The 11,316-nt window shown below is 35.6% G+C and overlaps 1 non-coding gene across 1 annotated transcript; it reads left to right on the top strand.

The window, feature by feature from the left end:
* Positions 1-1,088: 1,088 nt before the first annotated feature.
* On the top strand, positions 1,089-1,195 carry LOC141688717 (small nucleolar RNA R71). The gene has a single exon (XR_012562150.1). It is a non-coding gene; the product is annotated as a small nucleolar RNA R71 (small nucleolar RNA).
* Positions 1,196-11,316: the final 10,121 nt, after the last annotated feature.

Raw genomic sequence — 11,316 nt, forward strand, 5'->3', positions numbered from 1 at the left:
ACTTAACTAGAGGTCCAGTGTTAACTTTATAACTCAGTTAACTGCTGGTTTACACAGTGGATAATAAACATGCTATTAGCTTTTCTAAACTTTCACTTGTCATTTCTATTTATAGAAAAGCAAATCTTCCATTTCTGTCTTAGCATATCTTTAGCATCCCGTGATTACTTTAATCTCCTCTGTCAGTTAATCTTTGCCATTGATCTTGCACATCTTTCAAGCTGCTTTTTGTAGACTTGTCAATCCAGCTATGTGAATTGTTTGTTGATTTGCAACCTTGGATATTAAACTGTTTTGCAATTCTGTACTTAGAGAAATTTCTTCACTTCGAGATCTCCAGTTAAGCTGTAGAGAACTCAACATCTCGATAGGCATGTTGGCTTGTCGATATCTCTGAAACTTTATTGTTGCCTAGACTTATCGACAACTTTGAGTTCTCTAGTGAATTTTGGTTTATCGATAACTCAGAGTTCTCTAATGGACTTTGGCTTATCGATAACTCAGAGTTCTCTAATGAATGTATACTTGTCGATATCTCTGAGTTCTCGACAGACAATTCCTGAGTTCTCTACACCCGGTGGATGTTGCTTATCCGTCGAGTAGTGATGGCTTATCCGTCGAGTAGACATTGTTTATCCATCGGGTAGACATTGCTCATCTGTCGAGTAGATATTATTCATCCGTCGATGCTCTCTGGAGTTTAAATGACTTCTCGATAAGTCATTCTGGAGTTCTCGAATGATTTCTCTATAACACTAATTCTGTGACTTGTAGAGATCTTGACTTAGAATGTTTTTCTCCAAACAGAATTATTCAACTTCAAGCTTCTTCATAATTCTTCTGAGGCATGACCTTCTTGATCTTCTTCCAGATAGAATTATTAGGCTTGACACTGTTTAGGAAAAAATGCTCCAGTCTGCTCCATTTACATTTTACAGACATTAAGTGTTACAAGTATGAATTATAGATTAAGGTTACAATACAACTAATCTTAGGGTTGTCAGTATGACTTAGTCTTGTTATGATACAGGCATGTCTTGCACAATACCAACCCATTGTAAAAATAATTGATGATCATCCAATCAGGCATTCCATGATGAGGACACTTCATAAGCATCTCCTTGTAGCGCTCCCAAGCTTAATATAAAGATTCTCCTGATTATTGCGCAAATTAAGTAAGAGCATTCCTCATTGCAGCTGTCTTCGCCATAGGGAAGAATTTAGTAAGAAATTTGTGAGCAAGATCTTCCCAAGTAGTAATCGAACCAGCTGGTAGAGAGTGTAACCAGCTCTTAGCCTTGTCCCTCAAAGAGAATGGGAACAGTCTCAGCTTCACAGCATCTTCAGAAACACCGTTGAACTTGAAGGTGTCGCAGATCTCAATGAAATCCCTAATGTGCATATTGGGATCTTCCGTTGAAGAATCCCCAAACTGGATTGAATTCTGCACCCATTGAATTATGCCAGGCTTGATCTCAAAGGTATTAGTTGTGATAGTTGGCCTGACAATGCTAAATTGAATGTCATTGATCTTGGGTTGAGAAAAATCTATCAAGGCTTTCGTTCATCCTGCTAGATCTCCCATTGTAATGAGTACCTGAAACACAAACAAATAAACTGTGAGAGTAAAAGAGTCCGAGTCAGTGAACTTTAACGACCACTGATGACAAGCATATAAACTAAAAATTAACACCGAGTCCCCGGCAACGGCGCCAAAAACTTGTTAGGGCGAAAACACGCGCTAATATTCACGCAAGTATACGCGTTCGCAAGTAGTATAAGATATAAATCAGATTCGTTCCAACAAAGACTGGTTTAGGTTAAGTTCAATTTATGCACCTATGCAACAATGTATTGTTATCGCTCAATGCTAAGACAAATAACAAATTGGGTTTTTATTAAACTAAGAGATTATACTAAATAACATTAACTAAGAGAATTGAGGTTAAATTAATATATATGACAAACATGGGATTCCAACTTCATTAAATACTTCATTCATAGTGTTAGATATATTTTTGATGTCATGTCTAATATGATTTGTGTTTAGTTTTCAGATCTTACTTAACAGGACAAATCAGTACTTAACTGGAAATCAGTACTTATACTGAAGTCAGGACTTAAGATATCAGAACTTAAGTTGTCAGAACTTAAGTTATCAGGAGATATTTATCAGGAGATAATATCAGGACTTAAGGAGACATTCAGATAAGGAAGGCGGCTGATTGAAAGGAAAGAAGATCGAGACTGAAACAAGAAGAGATATGCATGGAGAAGAATTCTATAAGGAATAGAATACTTGGGAGAAAAGATAACTAGTTGATATATATTAGGAAGCAGAATTATATTCGATATCAATTAGAAGATTATCTTGTAGCTGTGTAGTATATAAACACAGATATAGGGTTTACACTATATGTGTTATCTTAATCGAGATTATTATTCATTGTAACCCTAGCAGCTCTCGTGATAATTTGTTCATCACTGAGAGAGAATAGTTCTTTGTAACAGAGTTTATTGTGTTGAATAAAATCTGTGTTTTGTTACTTAAGTTCTTATATTCGATTTGATAGTAGTAAACACTGTATTCAACCCCCTTCTACAGTGTGTGTGACCTAACAAGTGGTATCAGAGCGATCTGTTAACATACATACAGTAAAGATCCAAAAACAATCATTTCTGAAGAAGCACAAACTCCAACCAAGCCCACCAAAACTGAAGAAACTCCAAAGACTCAAATCCATAATCGATATGAGACTATTAGGGTTCCCATACTGAAACCTTCTGAGTATCCCATATGGAAGGTGAGGATGTCTATGTTTCTGGAAGCTACAGATCCAGAATACCTTGACAGAATTAATGAAGGACCACATAAGCCCACCAAGCTATCTGTTATAGTTGCAGATCAGCCAGCACAGACTGTACCAAAGGAGAAAAGTGAATATACAGCTGAAGATATCTCATCAATTGCAAAGGATGCAAAGGTAAGATATTTGATGCACAGTGCCATTGATAATGTCATGTCAAACAGGGTAATTAACTGCAAGACTGTAAAGGAGATATGGGATGCCTTGGAGACAAGATGCCAGGGAACTGATTCAATTAAGAAGAACATGAGGACTATACTTACTCAAGAGTATGAGCACTTTGACTCAAAACCTGATGAGTCATTAACTGGTTTATATGAAAGATTTGTCAAACTCTTGAATGATCTGTCACTGGTGGATAAGGAATATGATCTTGAAGATACTAATCTTAAATTCCTTTTAGCTCTTCCTGAAAGTTAGGATTTGAAGGCCACAACTATAAGAGACACCTATGCTCTAGATGAAACTACTTTTGATGAAATTTATGGTATGCTCAAGACTCATGAACTTGAGATGGATCAAAGAAGCAAGAGGCATGGGAGAAAGTCAAGGACAGTTGCTCTTAAGGCTGAGGAGGAATCCCCTAAAGTGGATATCTCAAAGAAAGGCAAAGGAAAGGCTCTCATCACAAAGTCTGATACTGAGTCATCAAGTCCTGATAGTGATGAGTATTCAGAAACTGAAAGTCTATCTGAGATGGACCCTGATGAAGAGATGATGAAGTTGTGTGCTCTTATGGTGAAAGGAATCACAAAGATTGCATATAGGAAAGTCAGAAGGGGGAAGAAGTTTTCCAGGAAAGGAGCAAGTTCTGATAAGAAGGGTTTCAGAAAATCTGAAGGCAAGGGAGGAAAGTCTGACAGAGGAGATTACTCAAATGTCAAATGCTATAACTGTGGTGAGAAAGGCCATATATCTCCTGATTGCAAGAAAGTGAAGAGTGACAAAAGCAAGGCTCTTGTCATAAAGAAGAAAAGCTGGACAGATACTTCAAATTTTGAAAGTGAGGTGAACTATGCCTTGATGGCAAATGCTGATAGCAGTTCTGATGCTGCTGAGTTAAAGGTACCTCAAACAACTTATATTTTTCATACTGATGATATTATTGAGTTGAGAAGATATCTTAAAACCATGTTCATTAGTTATAGAGATCAAACTTTAACATGTGAAAGATTAACTTCTGAAAATCTTGCTTATAAAAAGAGGAATGATTATTTAGAAAAAGAGTTAGTAATGTTCCATCAAACTCAGAAAGATAGAGATGATGCTTTCTATGTTAGAGATGAAGTGCTTAAAATGAATGAATCTCTAAAAACTGGGTTAGAAAAGGAAAGAGAGATTATCAGGATTTGGACTAACTCTGGCAGAACAACTCAGAATTTGTTAAGTAGTGGAAATTGGAAAGAGGGATTAGGTTATGGAGATGATAAGAATAATAAAGGAACTTTAGAAATTGATCCTATAGTTGTTAAACAAAAGCCAAAGGTAAATCCTGTTAAGTTTGTAGCTGTAAAGTATGATATTGATAAATCAGAAGTTAAAGAGAAATTAACTTCTGACAAACCAAAACAGGATAAGCCAGCTGAAGTTAACATAGGCTTAATGATAAAGAAGCAGCTTAAGCATAAGCTGAAAGATGTTAAGAATGTAAACAAGGTAAAGCCACCTAGGAAAAATAGGGATGGAAAAGTAGGTGTGAATAAAAGCAATGATTATAAGCCTTTTCCTAATGCTCCTAGAAAGAAATGTTATAACTGTGGAAATTCTAACCATCTGGCTTCTTTTTGCAGGAAGAATAAGAACATAAACTCCTTACCTTCAAAATCAGGAGTTAAGAGTCAGTATGTTAGATATAGGCCACAAAATCCTTGTTGTAACAACCCCAAATCCGGGGTCGGGGATCCGGGTTGTCACGAGTTCCATTTCCCTTAATAACACCCAATCTTAATAAACAATCAACTACTCTGTACTGTGACCCCACAATAAACACACACACCACAAGTTATAGTCTCAGAGATGAATATCCAAAAATAACACGAGTCATTTTATTCCAAAATTATATGCCATTACACCTTAAAAGGGTTTCTGAATAAATTTACATTTCTTTGCCATTATTACAATTGATAAAGATACATAGGTCTGGTACATCAAAAGTTGAAAGCCTAGCCTATTGGTAGTTCCTACCTCAGCTACAGCGACATCAACGCCTATAGGAAACTACGGAACGTTTCCTATCTTCTCGCGAATTGGGAGCTTGGTCATGTTCATTTTGTCTATCTGATGTTGTGTGATGAAAGAAAAAAGCAAGGGTGAGCAACAAGCCCACCGAAATAATATGTATAATAATTAACAATATATGAGCATTCTCATAGTACTCATGAAAGTCTTGGTCAATAAGAAATGAACCAAGCTGATATCTTAATGCGATGAAGTCACAAAATATTCAGTATATATACATATATACTTTTCAAAATCTTGGAAGTCCTCTTCCATGCATAATACACACAGTTCCAGTGTATAACTGTATAAATATATCGTTGCAAGGTGATCTCATATATCTAACCTTGTCTCAACGTTTTTATGAAACCTTTGTCATTCATAAGACAATCATTAACTAGATATAAGTTTAAAAGATGAAATTACAAGATACTCCAATATACTTATATCTTTTCCGAATACTACTTAAACTACCACCATTCAATGTATAAATAGTTCATCCCATAGATTAAGCTACAAGACAAAACTTGTATAGAATCAATCTTTAAAATATCATCAAGATAAAATGAAGTTACGAGATACTTCATTTGATGCAAACATTATTTTGAAAACTCGACCCTGCCAACACTCAACAATCGCCCAACTGTAGCCTTTCTATCGAAGTGCTCTGGGTAGTGTTGCAAAAATATCCAACTGGATGATGAACTCATTACGGGAGTTTGCCGCGCCAGGAAGACCACTTACGATGATCAGTCGTAGTAGTACAACCCCACCATTTTCTACATGTAGAGGAGAACCTGTCGGATTTACTTGTCAACCGAACACTGGACTCCTAAGGAATGTACCGTCTTGCGGAACTTCCAGGTCATTTGGGCCAATATAATAAGGCTGGACCGGCGCCACTCGACCACTTACGCCACTCCTAGTTCAGATGAAATCCATGACTCTGAAACATAAAGTTCGTCCCCACTTTCCCCAAGTAGAAACTTGTTGATACGGCTCCACCAAGAAGTCGTATCTAGTTAGAAAGGAAAACTCACCGATATTTCCCAGGCGATGCCTGTTAATGGATTAACTTGTTCCAAGAATTTTACTTCCCGAGTATTGGGTAAGTAATCAAAAACTCTTTTATCAAAATAGCAACCTTGTTGCGAATATAAAACACACCACAGAGCCGAATCCCTCAGGTTTTGAGCGAATATTTAAATCCCCTTTAAAAGGAAGATCTTAAATATATAAAAAAAAATGAGTTTTGGGATCTATTCTAACTTTTAAAATCATTTTGAAGACTCGCGGACATTTTTAAGAATGTTTGGAGTAATGCTGATTTAATAAAATAAATCAGTCCCAATATATTAGAAAATATCTGAATATTATTATTTAAATAATATTCTCATAAAGAATAATCTTTATAAAAATAATTGAAGTAGAAGTTGTAAAACTTATACTTGAAATGAATATTAAATAACCAAAGATATACTTATACGAAAGTAATATCTTTATTTGAATAATCAAAAATGAGTTTGATCATCGACACATTATTCCTTAATAAAATAAAGAATAATAATTAGTAATTAATCGGAGTCATAAGTCCTCGAATGAATATTCAAAATAATATTCATTAATAAAATAAACGGGGTCATAAGCCCTCGAATGAATATTCAAAATAATATTCATTAATAAAATAAACAGGGTCATAAGCCCTCAAATGAATATTCAAAATAATATTCAATAATAAAATAAACGGGGTCATAAGCCCTCGAATGAATATTCAAAATAATATCATTAATAAAATAAAGTTATCGAATAAACCTTATTCGATTCATAGTTTTGAAAACTATTCATATATATATATATATAAATATATATATTATACTCGGGAGCCTCGACTCTCGGTTTTAGAAAAATGTTTACCTTTGGGTCCCCTATACTAAGGGTATATACAAATTACCGCTTATCTCTAGCATAGGTATTATCAACTGAATCAACAGATATATGTATCAAGAATACGAAACAGGCATGCATATATACCATATCACATGCTACAATATATCGCAAGAATTTGCTAATTAACCATCATGCATCTATCGCAAGATAATGCATATACAAATGTATACATCACAACAACAGTATAACGGGTAGAAAACTTGCCTGAGTGCTCCCGGATAGACTTACGCTTAGAGTGGGTCCGATAACCTATGAACAACAACATAAGTCGGAATTAAACCCCGGTCGCTTAAGAAACTAGACTTTAACCATTTAGAGTTCTAACGTTCGCTTTCGCGCTTAACGATTCACTTAAGTCGCTCGAGTACCCTCGGCTCCACCATTTTTAATAAATTAACCATTAAGGATTTTAAGGCGATTCTTTCACGAGTACCTTACCAACTGCCTAATCCACTTTACATAAATGTTTCATACCCCAATTAGTCATTTAAGGTCCTTAACCAAGGTTTCAAAGTAAGGCGAGGGGTAATGGTTCGGTCGCAAAACGCCGTTACTTAAAACGGTCGTTTCTCCTAAACCGTACATCGGATTCAAACGAACCACATATCAAAACAAAGCTCGTAACATGAACTATCTAATCATGGCAATGGTCAAAACCTAGCAGTGAGTTCACGGGTCCTAATGTTAAGAACAAAAACAGTCTAAAGTAAATCGGGCATTACGACGGCTATGTTTACGCGATTACCCAAATTTATACCACTCCAAATCAACCCACAATCAACCCACAATCAACATACCAACCAAACTCCATCCATACTTCACCATAACAGCCCCAACAACTCAATATTATCAATTTATACTATTCTCAAACATGAATTTAAACTATACTTAAGTTCATTAATCAATCATCCAAGAATTACAACTCCAAAAACATCACAAAACCAACTAACCTCTACATACACAACAATCAAGCCTCTCATGAATTATAACAACAAAACTAAACCTAATACTCAAGTAAAGTGAGGGTTTGGAGGGGTTATACCTTCCTTGGAGAGTGGAGAATCAAGTAATTAGCTTGGAATCACCCTTAAGAGTCCTTATCCAAGCTTAATCTAAACAAAAACTCAAGAACAAAAATTTTAGTTCTTGAAAAACACTATTCAGCATCTTCTTCCATGATTTTTAGGAAGAGATTGTGAATGAATTAGGAGCTCAAACTTATAGGATAGCTATATCTATGTATAAGGAGTCTTAGATAATTACCTCACTAATTAACAAGGCTTGGATCTTGAATTTTGGAATTTTCCTCTTTGAAAAAGAAGAAAAGCCGAGAGCTCTTCTTGAAAATGGAGGTGTTTTGTGTTTTTTGATGAAAATGAAATGTTTTGGCTTGGTTGGTTGCTTTTGATTTGTTTTGTTTTATTTTATTACCTTTTACCATGGTAACTTTTGTGTGGTTCTAAATCAACCAACAACACACTTTGCTTTGGTCATGCTTATGTCACCTTGTTATGTCATCCTCCCCCACTTGTCCTCCTCTTATTGGTTTGATGACATCATCCTCACTAACCTCTTTGATTAGCTTCTAATTACTTGGCTAATGACCGATGATCTGTTATACGGTTCGCTTAACTTTCGTTTCCGTTTATCGTTTGAGGGATCATACCCGGGATCTTATTACTTGGGTTTCCTTAACCTTTCTTAATACATTATATTCCTTTTATGATCCTCTCTTATAATCCTTGAATTTCAATCCTTTTTTTTCTGTTACCTTATACTCAATTCTTTCTGTATCTGGTAGATTTCCGGGAAAAATCAAAGTGTTCGGATTTGGATTCTGACGATCTTTACATACACTTATATACCACATAGAGTACTAATAATATCCCAGAAGATCAATAAAAGAACCCCTACATAGTGTGGCATGAAAAGATTTCTTATTCAGCATAATCAGCAAAACACTATTCATAAGGGTTTCAAAAATTCCAAAAAAAATTGGGGTTATTACACTTGTTTTCATTGTGGTAGTTTATGGCATTCCATTTATACTTGTAAGGAATATCATAGTTTGTACTATGATTATTATTAAATAAAACCTTCTTTAAAGAAAGTTAGCATTATTCCTTCTAGTGTAAGTTCTGATGCAAAGTCTGATATTGCAAATTCTGATAAGAAAACTGTTAATATAAACTCTGATGCTAAATTCGCTGCAAATGTTAACAAACTTAATAAGGCCAAAGGATCCAAGCAAGTCTGGGTCCTTAAAACTAATCATTAGTGGTCTTTGAGATTGCAGGGCAACAGGAAAAACATCCTAGTTTTGGACAGTGGATGTTCAGGACATATGACTGGAAATAAAGCCCTGCTATCAGACTTCGTGGAGAAAGCTGGCCCAGGTGTTTCTTATGGAGATGGCAACATGGGAAAAAATTTGGGATATGGCAATATCAATCTTGGGAATGTCATCATTGAAAAAGTAACTTTAGTCTCAGGACTTAAACACAATTTGCTGAGTGTTAGTCAAATCTGTGACAGAGGTTATCATGTGGATTTCTTTGAAGAACACTGTGAAGTTGTAAGCAAATCTACAGGCAAAGTTGTTCTGAAAGGATACAGGCATGGTAACATTTATGAAGCCAAGCTTTCAACAAGTACTGATGGTTCTGCAATCTGTCTGTTAAGTAGAGCATCAATTGAAGAAAGCCGGAATTGGCACAAGAAACTCTCTCATTTAAATTTCAAAAGTATAAATGAACTAGTCAAGAAAGATCTTGTGAGAGGACTGCCAAAATCAGTATTTGCTTCTGATGGCCTTTGTGATTCATGTCAAAAGGCAAAACAAAGAAAATCTTCATTCAAGAGCAAGACTGAATCTTCAATTCTTGAGCCTTATCACCTACTACATGTTGATCTATTTGGTCCAGTGAATGTCATGTCTATTGCAAAGAAGAAATATGCTATGGTCATAGTGGATGAGTTCACCAGATACACATGGGTGTATTTCTTGCACACAAAAAGTGAAACTGCATCTATCTTGATTGATCATGTCAAACAACTGGATAAATTGGTTAAAGACTCTGTGAAAATCATAAGAAGTGATAATGGCATTGAGTTCAAGAATTTGATTATGGAAGAGTTCTGCAAAGACCAAGGAATCAAGCAGGAATTCTCTGCTCCTGGAACTCCACAGCAAAATGGAGTTGTTGAAAGAAATAATAGAACTCTTATTGAAGCTGCACAAACTATGCTTGATGAAGCAAAGTTACCAACCTATTTTTGGGTTGAAGCTGTGCAGACTGCTTGTTTTACTCAGAATGCAACACTTATCAACAAGCATGTAAAGATACCATATGAGATGGTGAAGAAAAAGAAGCCAAATCTGAAGTATTTTCATGTATTTGGATGCAAGTGTTTTGTTCTTAAGACTCATCCTGAACAACTATCCAAATTTGATCTAAAAGCTTATGAAGGAATTTTTGTTGGATATCCACTTTCCACAAAAGCTTTCAGAGTCTACAATTTAAGAACAAGGGGTGTCATGGAATCTATTAATGTCTCTTTTGATGATAAGAAGTTTACAGGACTCGAAGATTTCAATGATCATGATCAGCTGAGATTTGAGAATGAAGTTTTAAATTCTGATTCTGTAAATCATGACAGTCTAAATCCTGATATTGCAAATTCTGATGAATTAAACTCTGATGTTATTGAAACTATGGTGACTACGCCAAAGCAAGATGCATCTGTGCAGGGGGAGCATATTGAAGATCCAACCACATCTAAAGAAGCATCAGAACCTAGAACAGGCTCGTCAAGTTCTGATAATTCTGGAAACTCAAATTCTGATAATTCTGGAAACTCAAATTCTGAAGGATCCAACTCAGAGAGCATAATTTCAGGGGGAGCATCAGAAAATGTTGATGGAGACATCATGGATCATGGGGGAGCATCCAGTTCTAGAGATAATCTTCCATCTGCAATGAAGTGGACTAAGGCACATACACCTGACTTGATTATTGGAGATCCTGAAGCAGTTATAAGAACTAGAACAACAACATCAAATGAATGTCTCTATCACTCTTTTCTTTCTCAGACTGAACCAAAGAAAGTGGAAGAAGCTCTTCAAGATGCTGATTGGGTGCAAGCAATGCAAGAAGAGTTAAATGAATTTGAAAGAAATAAAGTCTGGACCCTAGTGCCAAGACCAAAGAACAGATCTGTTGTTGGTACAAAGTGGGTGTTCAGAAACAAAACTGATAGTGATGGCATAATTACAAAGAATAAA

This window comes from Apium graveolens, chromosome 9, assembly GCF_009905375.1.
Source record: "Apium graveolens cultivar Ventura chromosome 9, ASM990537v1, whole genome shotgun sequence".
NCBI lineage: Eukaryota > Viridiplantae > Streptophyta > Magnoliopsida > Apiales > Apiaceae > Apium > Apium graveolens.